The sequence below is a fragment of the Neomonachus schauinslandi genome, chromosome 2, assembly GCF_002201575.2.
Source record: "Neomonachus schauinslandi chromosome 2, ASM220157v2, whole genome shotgun sequence".
Taxonomy (NCBI): domain Eukaryota; kingdom Metazoa; phylum Chordata; class Mammalia; order Carnivora; family Phocidae; genus Neomonachus; species Neomonachus schauinslandi.
This window is the reverse complement of record NC_058404.1, coordinates 174159524-174173014: the sequence shown is the minus strand read 5'-3', so window position 1 is coordinate 174173014 and position 13491 is coordinate 174159524. Positions and strand designations below refer to the sequence as shown.

Sequence of the window (13491 nt, the reverse complement as noted above, 5' to 3'; positions counted from 1 at the left end):
GGAACCTCTGATTAAGCATTAATGCTGCTATGCAGCTAAGTAACAGACTGGGTGCTAAGAAGCTGCAACATCCACACTGTCTATTCTCCAGCTCCTTCCATGAGTGAAAGAATGTCAGCAGAGTTTTCTGCTCCCTCGTCAGTTTTGCTTCTGTGAAAATGTCTTTCCTGACTTTCTTCCTACCTCTCTGTCCATTCACTCTCTTTCAGTCTTTTTTTTTCTAGATCCTGCTCCAACTGAATGAATTTTAAATTCTTTTCTTGACATTTAAAGTACAACCTCCACAAGACCCGAAGACTGCCTCAACATCTCCACTGACATGACCCATAAGCATTTTTTTAAGGTTTGTTTATTTATTTATTTGAGAGAGAGAGAGAGAGCAGGGGGAGGGGCAGAGGGAGAGAATCTCAAGCAGACTCTGCTGAGCGAGGGCTCAATCCCACAACCCAAGATCATTACCTGAGCCGAAACCAAGAGTCGGACACTCAACCGACTGAGTCACCCAGGTGCCACTGACACCTAGGCATCTTAAACTCAACACCAAACATAGTGAACTTAAGTGCTTTCTCCCATCTGTTTATGCCCTCCCCCAGTGAGTGACAATACTACCCAAGTGGTTTCCCACCAATTTCTTACCAAGAACACACATAGTTATTAATTTCTTGACAAAATTTTTATAGAATATGTTCTGTATACCAAGCAGTGTTTGAGGTATTGAACAGAATAAAACCAGTCCCCATTCTCAGGTAGCTGACAGTCTAATGGGAAAGAGATAATTTAATGAAATAAGGAGAATGGCTAGGCCCTACAAGGACATCAACGGGCTTCTGTGACAGCATTTAAGACTAAGTGTGGGAAAGATTTCCTGAGGAAGTGATGACTGAGCTTAAATCTGAAGACAAAAAAGAATATGAAGGTGAACAGCAGAAAAGGGTTGAATGGGGAGGGCATTTCAGACAGAGGAAGGAGCATGTTCCCTCTTCCCCGCATCAAATTGGACCCAAATCATGGATCTCCAGGCCAATTCTCTCTCTTAAATATCACTATCTGCCCACCATTCTCAATTTCCACCACTACTTCTTTCCTTTCTACTATCATCACATCACTAACTTAATCTGTAGGTGCTGTGGACTGAATGTGTCCTCTGCATATTCACCTGTTGAAACCCTAACCCCCAAAGCAATAGTATAAGGAGGTGGGGCTTTGGGGAGGTAATTAGGATTAGATGAGGTCGTGAGGGTGGAGTCCTCACGAATGGGAAAAATACCCTTTTAAGAGTCACAGAGAGCTCGCTTCCCATCTCTGCCTATTTGAGAGGAAACAATGAGAAGTAGGCAGTCTGCAACCCAAAGAAGGCTTTCAGCAGAGCTCAACCAGGTAGCACCCTGATCTTACACTTCCAGCTTCCAATACTGTAAGAAATACAGTACAAATACAAATACAAATTTCTGTATTAGCCACCTGGTCTAAGGTACTTCATTATAGCAGCCCAGACTAAGACAGCAGGCCACCAACATTTATATATTCTTAAAATCTCTCACATGTCTTTTAAAACTCCTCTAAAATCTCTTTTCAAAATCCAGTCCTCATTGACTCTCAAATGTCTTTCTCCTTTCATTTCTCCTCTGCAAATTTAATTATCTTCTGCCCTAAATTCTCTCTTCTGTAGTGAAATCCTGATAGCCTCTCAATCTTCCAATCTTCTCCAGGTGTTTTTGTTTTTGTTTTTTATTGTCAGAATGTAAAAAATTCCTCATGGGGATAATGGAGAAGAAAGGGAAAGAGAAATTTCAAATATCTTTTACTTATTTTCTTGCTTCCTCTAAGTAGAGAAGACACAATTACATCTTTGGTAGTTTTATTTCTTACTGTGGCCCAAATTTAGGCCTGTATCTTCTCTTCTATATATCATAAATTGGGAAATATTCATTCAAATTTAGAACAAGCTTACTGTCCTATTTTATGACAAATAGGAAAAGACATTTTATTTTAACAAAATATTTTAACCTTCATTTGAATATATCATTGGTATGGTAGGCCTGAGGAGAGAATGCAGAACTCAGGAATGAATTACTCTTTCTAAGAAAGTGGGACACAATTTTGCTCTGTAACATTATAGAACAGTATAATTTATCCTACACCAGCCTATACTCTCCATTTACTATGTTAATATTCTGACATCTTTTTTGAAAAGTCATTTTGTATTCTTTCAGGGAAGAATCATGACAAGTTAGAAGCAACTCTGATTTCACCCTCATGCTTATAAAAATTCCAAATTCATGGTAGTCAGCAGTGTCCTGAAATTCAGCTAGAATAATATGAAAAACTAAACACTTAGAAAGTACAAAGTTTACAGTTATTATCTGTACTCTCTCACTTAATTTTCTAATAATACAATAGGATGTTTTGGTATTTTTATCTTATAAGACAAAGTTAAAATTCAGGGAAAATAAGAAATTTGTTCTAGAACAGATTTTCAATAGAAGAATTCAATATCTGAATCAGATATTAGAATTCATATCTGCTCTGATGTTGAGTTATTCTGTTTACTCAACACTAGCTTTGTGAGTCATCCAAATTGGTAGCCAACCAGTCACTTTTCTTTACCCTTTTAAGTATCCTACTTACTGACCACCCCCTCCTATCTTTTTGGGTCACTACCTCTAGTAGTCCAATTTCAACAATTCTTCCACTAGCATCAGATTCTCCAATCCATGTAATGCCATTCAATAACTCTTCATATTCCCATTTCCCGCCATATCTAGTTAAGTTCCATACCCATCATTATAACCAATATGGCAGAGACAACTAGAATTCAACCAAAAGTTGTTCTACCCTTCTAGAGAAATAAATATGCAAGCTAAAAAGAAGGTACCCAGCTAGGAATTACCTTACCTAGGCATGCTGGAAGCAGGTATGGTCATAAGATTAGTTCTCCCCAGCAGAATGTGAGTGACTGTGATGTGTGCTACTGCCAGAATGTTTTCCAAAAATTGGTCTTCTTTTCTAGGCCTTCTAGAAAAACCTTAAAGTTAAGACTATCAGGCACAGCAAGGCCACAAAAGGGAAAAATGGGTTCCTGAATCACCTAATGGGAAAAAGATACCCACCAACCTGAAATGTGTGAGAAATACATCTATTTTATGTTGAACCATTACATTAAGAATCTATTTTTACAGCCATTTAGACTATCCTAACCAATATACACAACTCCTTGCCTATCTCTCCCTCGGACATGCTGGTTTGGCTGGTTCAGTCTACCTCTCTGCTTACTCATTGTTAGAACTGAGCAGTTGAGCAGATCTCAAAGGAAAAACAAATTTAAAAAAATAAAACCATGTTACATTATATCTTTTTATATTTGTGAAATCAAATAGCAAATGAGTTCTCGGTATCAGTGCTAACACAAAATACTACTGCATTTCACTGGTCAGTATGTTCTCCTACTTACTGAGGTGACTCTGATACTCTCTTGATTCTCTACATCCAACATTCCTTCCTTCTTTCTAAATTTCACCTGATGATCTTTTTTATTTCATGATCAAATGAAGCTATCAGTAGAGAGCTGCCACATCCTCCCACCAAATCCATCAGCCTAGTTGCATCCGTGCCCAGATTTTCCCTTCCTTCCCTCTTTGTTGGAACTTTTATTCTCCTACCTATCAACTTGCCAACTCATCCAGACTCCTGTCCTATTCAATGTCATTCATGGATCATGAATCATACTTTTCCCCTTCTACCTGACCAAACTTTAAATATATTATATTTAATATATATCATAATATGTTAATTAAATATACATATATAAATTATTTCACATCTGAAAAGTGAACTTCCTTCATCCTTCATTCCCCTTCACCTACTTCTCCAACCTTCTGTTCCCTTTTATAGTAAAATTCATCTAGGTCCATTCTTTTCATTCTTTCTTGAAACCATACCAATTAAGATTTTTATCTCTAGAATTGCTGTTAGCAAGGTCACCAATGACATCCTCTTTGGCTAAATTCAGTGGTCGTTTTTTAATCCACTTCTCCCTTAATATAGCATCTATATTTAATCACTCCAATATTTTTTCCCCTATGCAGCCCTTGCTTATTCCATTTTTTATTCCAATTTTAGATAAAAATGTATATAAGGCTACGTGGAAAATTAACATCAACATCTAGAGAATCACAAATCAAGACAAGATGATGAGAAATAAGCATGTTTCAGTCAGTTTTCTTCCAGAACTCTTTCACAACTCTGCTTTCTTGGAAGGGAATTCATGAGCTGTAATACTTGAGGAGATTTTCATCTGCAGGTTTGAGGATTTTCTTATCTGCCATATTCACCACCCATCCAGGGGCAAAACCAAAGAAAATCTGCCTTGGATCCTTTCGAGCACTAAGCATTTTGAAGAGTTCATCTTTAGTGATATCAGGTAAAATATAGCCATACTTCTTGGCAAGTTCAAGTCTTGCTTCAGGAAATTTGGCAGGATCAGCCAGATAACCACAATTCTTTGCATCAGTATAATACGGTACCAGTGCTTCAGGCGGAAGCATTCATTTTGGAATGGGTTGTCTACACAGAAAGAATGGAACGGGTTTACCCAGAATTTCTAGACTTCTTGGGTCATAGAAGGCCGTAGTAACAACACCACCGTTTTGTTTTGTTTCAATTGCAGCAATGGCTAGTTCTGAAGCCAACTGTACTTCAATATTTACTTTGCCTTAAAGGTGTCAGCACCCTCCTCTACCAGCTGGACACCATAATCCCTTTTAAGTGGCTGGATGGTCACACCTCTCCCATTGACAAGCTGAGTTAAGTCAATAGGTTAAGTGGGATCCACTCGACCCAAATCAATAAGATATTGCAATCTATTGAGACTCAAAGGCTGATACTGGCGTCTGAAGCTATGACCTTCATTAAACCTGTATTTTGGGATTCGAATGTAAAATGAGTCTGGCCTCCCTCAAAGCCCAGTCTGGGCCGGGTTCCCCTCTAACGCTCTCCTTTATGGCCTCCGCCACATTTTCTACCTCTTCTCCGACCTCTTCACCCTTTTTCCGGTTTACGTAGGTTGGCCAAGCTCACACGGGGCGAGGCCCGGAGCAGGTCCAGGGCCCTTGCCCCACCGCCCTGCACGGGACCAGTCATTACCCGCAGGGCCAAGACCCTCCAAGGGCACCCGGGGTCTAATCACGCCAGTATTTTATACTGGTTTTTCGTCAATTGATTTCTGGATCATTTTTCTTTAGAATTTTTTCTTCATCTCACTGGTTGCTACTTCTTATTTTTCTTTCTTATGCTTTCATCACTATTCTGATTTCTGAATATTAGATTAGGAATTAAAGTTTAGACATCTTCTTTATCTGCACTAGACTCTTAGTTGATCTGATTTAATCCCTTACATTTAATTACCAATTTGATGCTTAGAAATACTCAAATTTGTATCTTCAACCAAGGCCTATGTCCTGAACTCGGCTCCCTGTTCAACATCTTCTCTTTAATGTATAATATTCAAAGTTATAAAACTCAAATTTAGTATATGTACAAAACAATTCAACCTTTGCTACAATCTGCTCCTCCTTCAATCTTCCCCATCCCAGTAAATGGCAACTTCATGTATCTACTTGTCTAGGCAGAATTCTTCTCTCTTTACCACATCTAATCTCCATTATATCAGCAAATTCTGTTCATTTTATCTTAAAATAATTGCAGAATTGAACACTTCTCACCACTTCTGCTGCTATCACCCTGGCCCAAGACAACATCGACTCTTCCCTGCTTTGTTAAACATAGCTTCCTAACTAGTATCCCTGATTCTGTCCTTGCTTCCTTTAGGCCACAAACGTTCTCAAAATATAAATTAGATCATTTTCTTCCCTTGCTTAAAACTCTCTAGTAATTTACCATCTCACTCACAGGAAAAGCCTAATTCTATAAAAGCTCTATGTGATCTAATGCCCTTTACCACCATGAATTCATTGCCTACCTCTCTCTTTCCCAGCAATTTAATGCAGGTCTCTGGTTCAGGTTATCATCATTCTTCCAACATGCTTGGACAAGTTACCATGTCTGGGATTTTACACCTACTATTTTTTCCTCCCAAAATGCCTTTCCCAGGATAACTATGTGGCTTGGCCCTAATTTCCTACAAATATCAATAAAGTACCAGCTCTCAGATACTTTTCCTGACCACCCTAAAAAGAGACCCCTCTACCATTTTCTTTTACTTTGTCCTTCTTTAGATAGATAGAGAGAGAGAGAGAGAGATATCACTATATCACTATTGCTGCTTAACATTTCTTTCTTTCTTGTTCTCCACGCTACTTTATAATCCTTATGGCAGCAAGGACTTTGTATACTCTCATCATTCTTGTATTTTCAACCCCTAGAATATTGTCTTACATGGAGGATATTCAAAATAAGTATCTACAAAATGAATTAACAATCCTCCCAAATACATTATGAACACATTAGAAATAGTATTAATAACCATGAATAGTGAATTAACGAAAGGGAGCTTTGAAAAAGTTTTTCAAACTGCTGCCTCTCTCCAACTACACTTAAAGATTTCATCAGATCCTTCGAAATGGGGGAAAATTCTGACAAAGCTCTCTCGATTCTGATTTAAAAAATCTCTCCCCAGAGATTCTTGAAATTCTTTGGATTCTAGTAGCTCCAAATGGCATAACTGCCTTCATGGAGCTTTGCAGTTACCCAAGAACTGTTTTTGACAATTAGTAAGAGGAGATGAGTTTTAGACTGCAGTTAGTGTGACAAATCAAAGTGAATGTTTAAAGCAGTACCACTCACCTGGGAGGACATAAGTGAATGATGGATAGACTTCAAATGTGAAGGAACTACTCTCCAGGAAACCACTGAACACAGAAAGATCAGAGCCAATCCTAAGCATCCCTGAAACTCCAATGTAAACCAAGAAGTAAAGTTTGAGAAGGCTGATCTATGTAAGTGTACTTACTGTAACAATTGTAATTCTCTATATGAGACTCACATGGACAATACATATAATTTCATTTTCAACTCTGGATTTAACTTCTAACATGAAGCCCCACTTCACCATGTGGCAGAAGTTAGTCTCATTACTTTTGGTTTTCTTCGACTTCTTCCTTGAAGCTGTTTCTAAAATCAGGAGCCTTTCTATAATGGCAAGGTATGGAATGGAGATGGAATTGAGCTGATCAATCAAATTTATTATATGTATTCAATGTAATCTGTCAATGAGTTAAATCTTTCCTCTGTGGCCCCCTGTCAGTTTTCTCACAATTGCAGCTTTTTAGGTCTTACAGCTTTTAATCAGTCTGGTGAACAAGTAACACTTTTCTGCTTTGGTAAAAATTTTAAAGTGTTGGATACAGTCCTTTCTCACTCCCACTTCCCTGATGCTTTTAAACAAATGGAGTTTATTTGCCATGTACAGAACATCTTATGCAGCTGTCTACCCAGACACACTCTGCTCCACGACATTTTTGCTACTCCTAGGTACATGAGACTCATTTTGCTGCTTCTGTACTTTTCTGGGAATTCCTTGAAGGTGTCTAAAATCCTGTCTCCCTAAGCATATCACAAAATCATATATTCTCAGGGACTCTACTCTCTGTTCTTCCATCCAGAAATCCTATAGGATTTGCAACATTCTTGTTTCCCCTCTAAATCTTTCCTGACTCCCAGACCAGAAACCTTTATAAATCTCAGAGACAAGACGTTTTGCTCTGAAATCATCATTTTTACCATGTTTTTCCCAAAATATGTTGTCTTTGCCTGGAATTCTGTTTCCCATTCTTTCCACTCCCACCCTTTTTTTCAAAAAAATCCATGCTTTCCTTCATTGAGACTGTAAATACTATCCTGAAATGGTCAGAGGGTGGATTGGGGAAGGTGACAAAGGGTAAAAGAAAATATGAGGAACAAAAACAAGGAATAGAAATGATATCTTTAAAACTTAGGTTAGTCAAAATTATAGAGACAGAAAGCAGAATGGTGGTTGCTAGGAGCTGAGGGGCGAAGGGAGAATGGGGAGTTGTTTAATGGGTATAGGGTTTCAGTTTTATAAGATGAAGAGTTACGTTGTTGGATGGTGCTGATGGTTGCACAATATTATGAATACATTTAAGATCACTGAAACATGTACTTAAAAATAGTTAATGTTTGACAGTTTACATTTGAAAAAAATGTTGGCAAAAGGTAGAATTGGAAAAGGCAGGGATGTTGAAAACTAATTAGCAAGAGCAAATTGACCTTAAAACAGTATAATACAGAATATTTTACTGTGATCCATCCCCACATTGACACTTTTTGCTTCTTCTAAAGTAACCTTGGAGCATTATCATCTTACCCCCCAGTGCCCCTCCCCTCCATAAAGCCCTGCCTCTGAGTTTTGTCACACCTAGAGTAGCAATGGTATCGAAACTTAAGAAGTTATCCTTCCTTGAAGGTTGACGTAACTAGGGACAGTGTCCTAAAGTGAAGGCAGGAAGTTGTAACCATGGGCATGCTCGTGGATGAGAGAAGCTTGAGCACCTGAGGCTACCCTCTTTCCCTATGTTATCAATTACTTTGCAGCCCTTAAGCCTGCTCATTAAATTGGGCATGGGGAGACACTAAGACAGAAGTGCAAAAAGGAGAAAAATAGTTAAAATGGTATGTTTGATGTTATGTGTATCTTAATACAATAAAAAAAATTAGGAAGAAGCATTATGTTGTCACATAGAGGAGTAGAGAACATATACTAGTGACATCTGGCTTCTTGATACCCGAATATCTCCTCAAATGTTGCCTTCTTATACAATCAGTGCTTTTCCTGCCACTCCATTCCTGGCACACATGCACACATACACACACTCAGGAATCTCTATGGTAACTCAGTGAATTCTTTTTTTTTTTTTTTTTTTTTTTTTTATTTATATCAGTGAATTCTTTTAAAAATACCATATTAATGTGAAAATGAATATCAATGGCCTACATCTCCTCAAAAGAGATATAAACCGTTTATATAATAAGAGGATCATATGGCAAGGATTTAAACACAGGGTATTATGGAAGAGAGGTGGGTGGGCTAGTTGAGATATTTTGGCAAAGACAAGCTGTATACTGCTGCAGATATACTGTATGCAGGCTTAAAGATCAGAGTGAATCTAAGCATCAAAGAGAAATCAGTTAAAAATGAAAAATTCTGAACAGTAGCCTAGTTTTAGATTGATTCTAAACCCTCAAACTTGACAAGAAGACCGTATCTTTGACTTCTAGTTCAATGTATTTTCATATGAGAGGGTCTCCCCTCTTTTATGAACTCTCTCAACATGTCCTACCACCACCCCCCACCCTCACCCCCACCACCAGGTGCACACACACACACACACACACACACACGGGTACAAAAAGACAATGGAAGAAAGAAGTTGAGTTTTGTGGGAAACAGAAAAAGCAGATGAAATTTTGGAAAGAAAACAGAGGAAATAGGAGATCTGGGTGATCTCTAATATTAGTGAATATCACAAAAATGTTTGCGCAAAAGCAAACAGGGGACATAGGATTTCTCAAGAAACTCTTTGAAATGGAAAGAAAAATAGAAAGGAGTTATTAAAAAAAAAAAAAAACCCAAGTGGTGATTGTTCTCATTTTCATGCTAGGATTTAAATTTAGCTTTTAAAATTTTCCTGCTCTAACAGTTCTGACATTTAAAAAAATAAAGAACTTTTACAAAATTAGATATTTGCTGTTGCATTTAAGGCACTCTGTGTGTTCAGCAAATGTCATAATGCCATTAAGTTCCCTTCACAGACATGCAATTTGATCCTCTTACTGTGGGCTCTTAATGCAGGGAGTGCTTTAGGGAGTACAAGGTAGAGCCTGAGGGCCTGGTAAGGAGTTTTCAAATCCTTATGGTTGGGCATGAATTTTAATATCGTGTCATTAAGAAAATGACTCTCAATTAGTGTGGCATTTACCCTCTCTTATTTTGTTTTTACAAGACCCATCTCTCAATAGTTTTCACCCATAAAATATATTCTTTTAGTTAGAAAAGTGTTTAAAAATTAATACCTGAAAAAAAGCATTTTATCATATTACTTTCATTATATGACATAACCAACTGTGTTGCTAGGCAACTAGCTATGGCTTTTGGAAAACTGCATACTTTATAATAGATTACTTTAGAGGCACTTTTTCAAAACAAATAGAATAGAGTTATCTAAAAGCATCTTGTGAAATTCTTGTGAAATGGCTTCTTAAAAAGTCCGCATCTCCAAAAGTGAGAAGGAGATGCTCCTATCATATAGGTACTATAGTTTTCATTTAGCAGGAAAAGAAATTGAGAGAGAAAGAAAAAAGAGAGAGAGAGAGAGAGGGAGAGAAAGAGTAAGAGAGAGAAAGATCTCAAATTTCTTTACAAGTATCCAAATTGTTAATGAAAATGTTAAATGTAACTTATTCATTATATTCAATTTTTACTCAAATATATCTTTGGTGAGGAAAAACATAATTATTTGTAAGAAATGAAACATATATATATATGTGTGTATATATATAGAATACACATAGAATAGACTTAAAGTAAATAAAAATAAATTGCTAGAGCCCAGATTTTGTCTACTGGTTTCCTAACAGCTCTCTTATATATAGAAAAGATTATCAAACTTGAAAGTAACCATTTTTGGTGACTAGCACTAGTCAGCAATGATTTAATTTAGTATGGAGAGGATTATTGCATTGACTAGAAGTTCAGAATACATAACATCTAAAGTCTATTTCAAACTTGTTTCTATGACTCCATATAAGGTTATATTTTATCCTTAACAGGATATTTTAAATACGAAAGTGATATATGTTAGCTGTAAAGATTGTGGGTAATATGGAAATGCATAAAAGAAAAGATTTATCACTCATAATATTAAAACCTAAAAAATAAAAGTGGCTGTTAATATTTTAACATATATCTTACTGGACATTTTTCTTCTATGAACATCATTTTAATTTAGATTATTAATTTTTGCTTTTACTTTCTTGTGGACCAAATTAATAGTCTGTATGTCATATATATATATTTATAGTTTATCTTTTTCAATTAATGTTATACTGTGAGAATTTTTCCATATCTAACTTCTGTGAAATATATTATTAAATAAGTGAGTGACAGCCTACCATATGGCTGTAACATGATTCATTTAGTTTTTCTACTGTAGCTGGAATTTTCCACCAAGATTTCATTATTATAAATAACGTTGCAATGAATGTCCTTATTTATAAATCATGATCCACATCTTGGTTGATTTCCTTAGGGTAAGTGGCTGTCAGTGAATTTACAGAGTCAAAGGGTACACATGATTTCATGACTGTAAATACGTATTTTTTGTTATTTCTCAGTAAGCAAAAAAAGTCTACTTTCTTTAAAAAAAAATCCAACAACAATGGATGAGAATGGATAATATAGCCTCATTCAGCCTCATTGACACTGAATAATACTAAGTTGAACATTGTGTCAGTTTGGGGAAGAAAATTTAATTGCATTTTGCACTTTCAGTGAAATTGAATATATTTTTTATTTCTATTTTTATTTCTTCTTTTGTAAATATGACCCTTTATTTTTCAGTTAGCATTCCGTCTTTCCTTTTTATTAATTTCATAAACCTTTAGTCTACATGTATTGGAGTGACACCTTTCAGAGAACTAGGATCAATTTGGATTCTTTTCAGGGTAATAAAATAGAAGTTACAGGATGTTGAAAAAGAGTACAGTCTAAGCTTTTTATATCCTATAGCAGAGACAGCTATCTATTGGAGGCTATCTAGCCAAGAATTTTGTTTCAGGAAATATGTTTTAAGGAATTCTGCTTCCTTAGTTCTAACTGCTTCTTTAGTTTTCCCAATAGAGACCTTCTCATTCCTCCACCTTGCCAGTCGCATGTTCTAGACAACTGGCTCTAAGGGATGACAGAGCCGTAGGATAGAACGAATTCTGATGTTTGTATCGCCCAGTGGAGTTGCCTACCAACAAATAGCACCCTTCTTGAATTGTCATGTGTGTGAGAAATAAGCTTCTAGAGCTTTGAGTCTTTACAGACTTTTGGTCCTATTTATAACAGCAACTCTATTTCAACAATGCACTGAGAATCTGTTCCCTGAGGAACATTCATTTCCTGTCTTCAACACTCCACAAAGGTAAACCCCAGTGTTCATTTGATCGTGGGGCAAACCTAGAAATTTTTTCACCCATAACTCATAACTAATCCCTGAGGTCATGACCAGATGACAGTTTCAAAGGAGAATGTGTCCTTACCCCTTTTATTATTTCCCCTGGGGCAGAAAAGATTGACTGTTGTAACCACAAATCACAAATTTATTACTTCATTTTATTTACCATCACAGCATCAATGGTGATGTCCATTCCAAAGTTGTTTGCTGACCTCCTTAAGGCCTTAAAAAGCAATCTCTTCTCTCAGTAAAACTTTAAAAAGGAAACAAAACAATTAGAGAATTTTCATAGCATTTTTGAAGACACTATATGTTCTTGCCTCTATTTTAATGTGATATCTTCTGGGAACTTTTTTCTTTAATTTGTTTATTTATTTTAGACAGAGTTCGAGAGTATGATCTAGAGGGGCAGAGAGGATCTCAAGCAGATGCCAGACTCATTGTGGAGCCTGACGTGGGGCTTGATCCCAGGACCCTGAGATCATGACTTGAGCCAAAACTGGGAGTGGGACACTTAACAGACTGAGCCACCCAGGAGCCCCTTTTCTGGGAACTTTTAATACAATAGATAATCACAGTTTGGGTTTTTTTTTCCCAACCCTTATCAACTGCCCAAAGAAAAGATAAAGATAAACATTGGTTCCAGAGTAGGGTTAGGATCTTTATTTCTCTTAAGGGAGATTTGATTGTCTCCCAGAACAACTGGGAGCTATGCTAAACTATATATGTAAATTTTTACATTTCAGCTGCACAAAAGTTATTGTGGCAAGCTTTTTGAATAGTTTTGATTACCAGGCACACCTAAATTCTGTTTCTGAAGGTCTGAGATGAATCTTGGAGGTATATATGCTTAAAAATGTGCCCAGACGAGGCTAATTACATTTAGTCTTGGAAACACAGGATTCATTATTTTTGAAAAATCAGTATCAAGTAATTAATCTTAAATTACTGACTTCTATTATCAATTGAAAATTGCCACCCTTTTACTGCTTCTTTCCTATTTTTATTGAAATGAACTTATTTTGTTACAAATAAGATTTTTCCTTCAAATTTCCTCTTTTAGAGATCTCTTTACAAAATTCTCATTTTCTTTAATATTAACAATTATTATTTCTATGTTACTATTTTCTTGTTTCATTGCTCATCACAGTTTTTTTATACCAGCACTTCTCTTCTTGAAGAATTTATTCTGATGCATGTTTCCATTAGCTGACTATATCTTCAGGTAATTTTTTCAGGATGACTACTTAGGTGGTATAATTTTTATGCCCTTCCATGTCAGAGAGTATCTTTCTCC

At 36.5% G+C, this 13491-nt stretch overlaps 1 pseudogene; it reads right to left on the bottom strand.

Moving 5' to 3' along the window:
- Window positions 1–4262: 4262 nt before the first annotated feature.
- LOC110580180 lies at window positions 4263–5139 on the bottom strand (annotated as a pseudogene).
- Between the last annotated feature and the right edge of the window lie 8352 nt (window positions 5140–13491).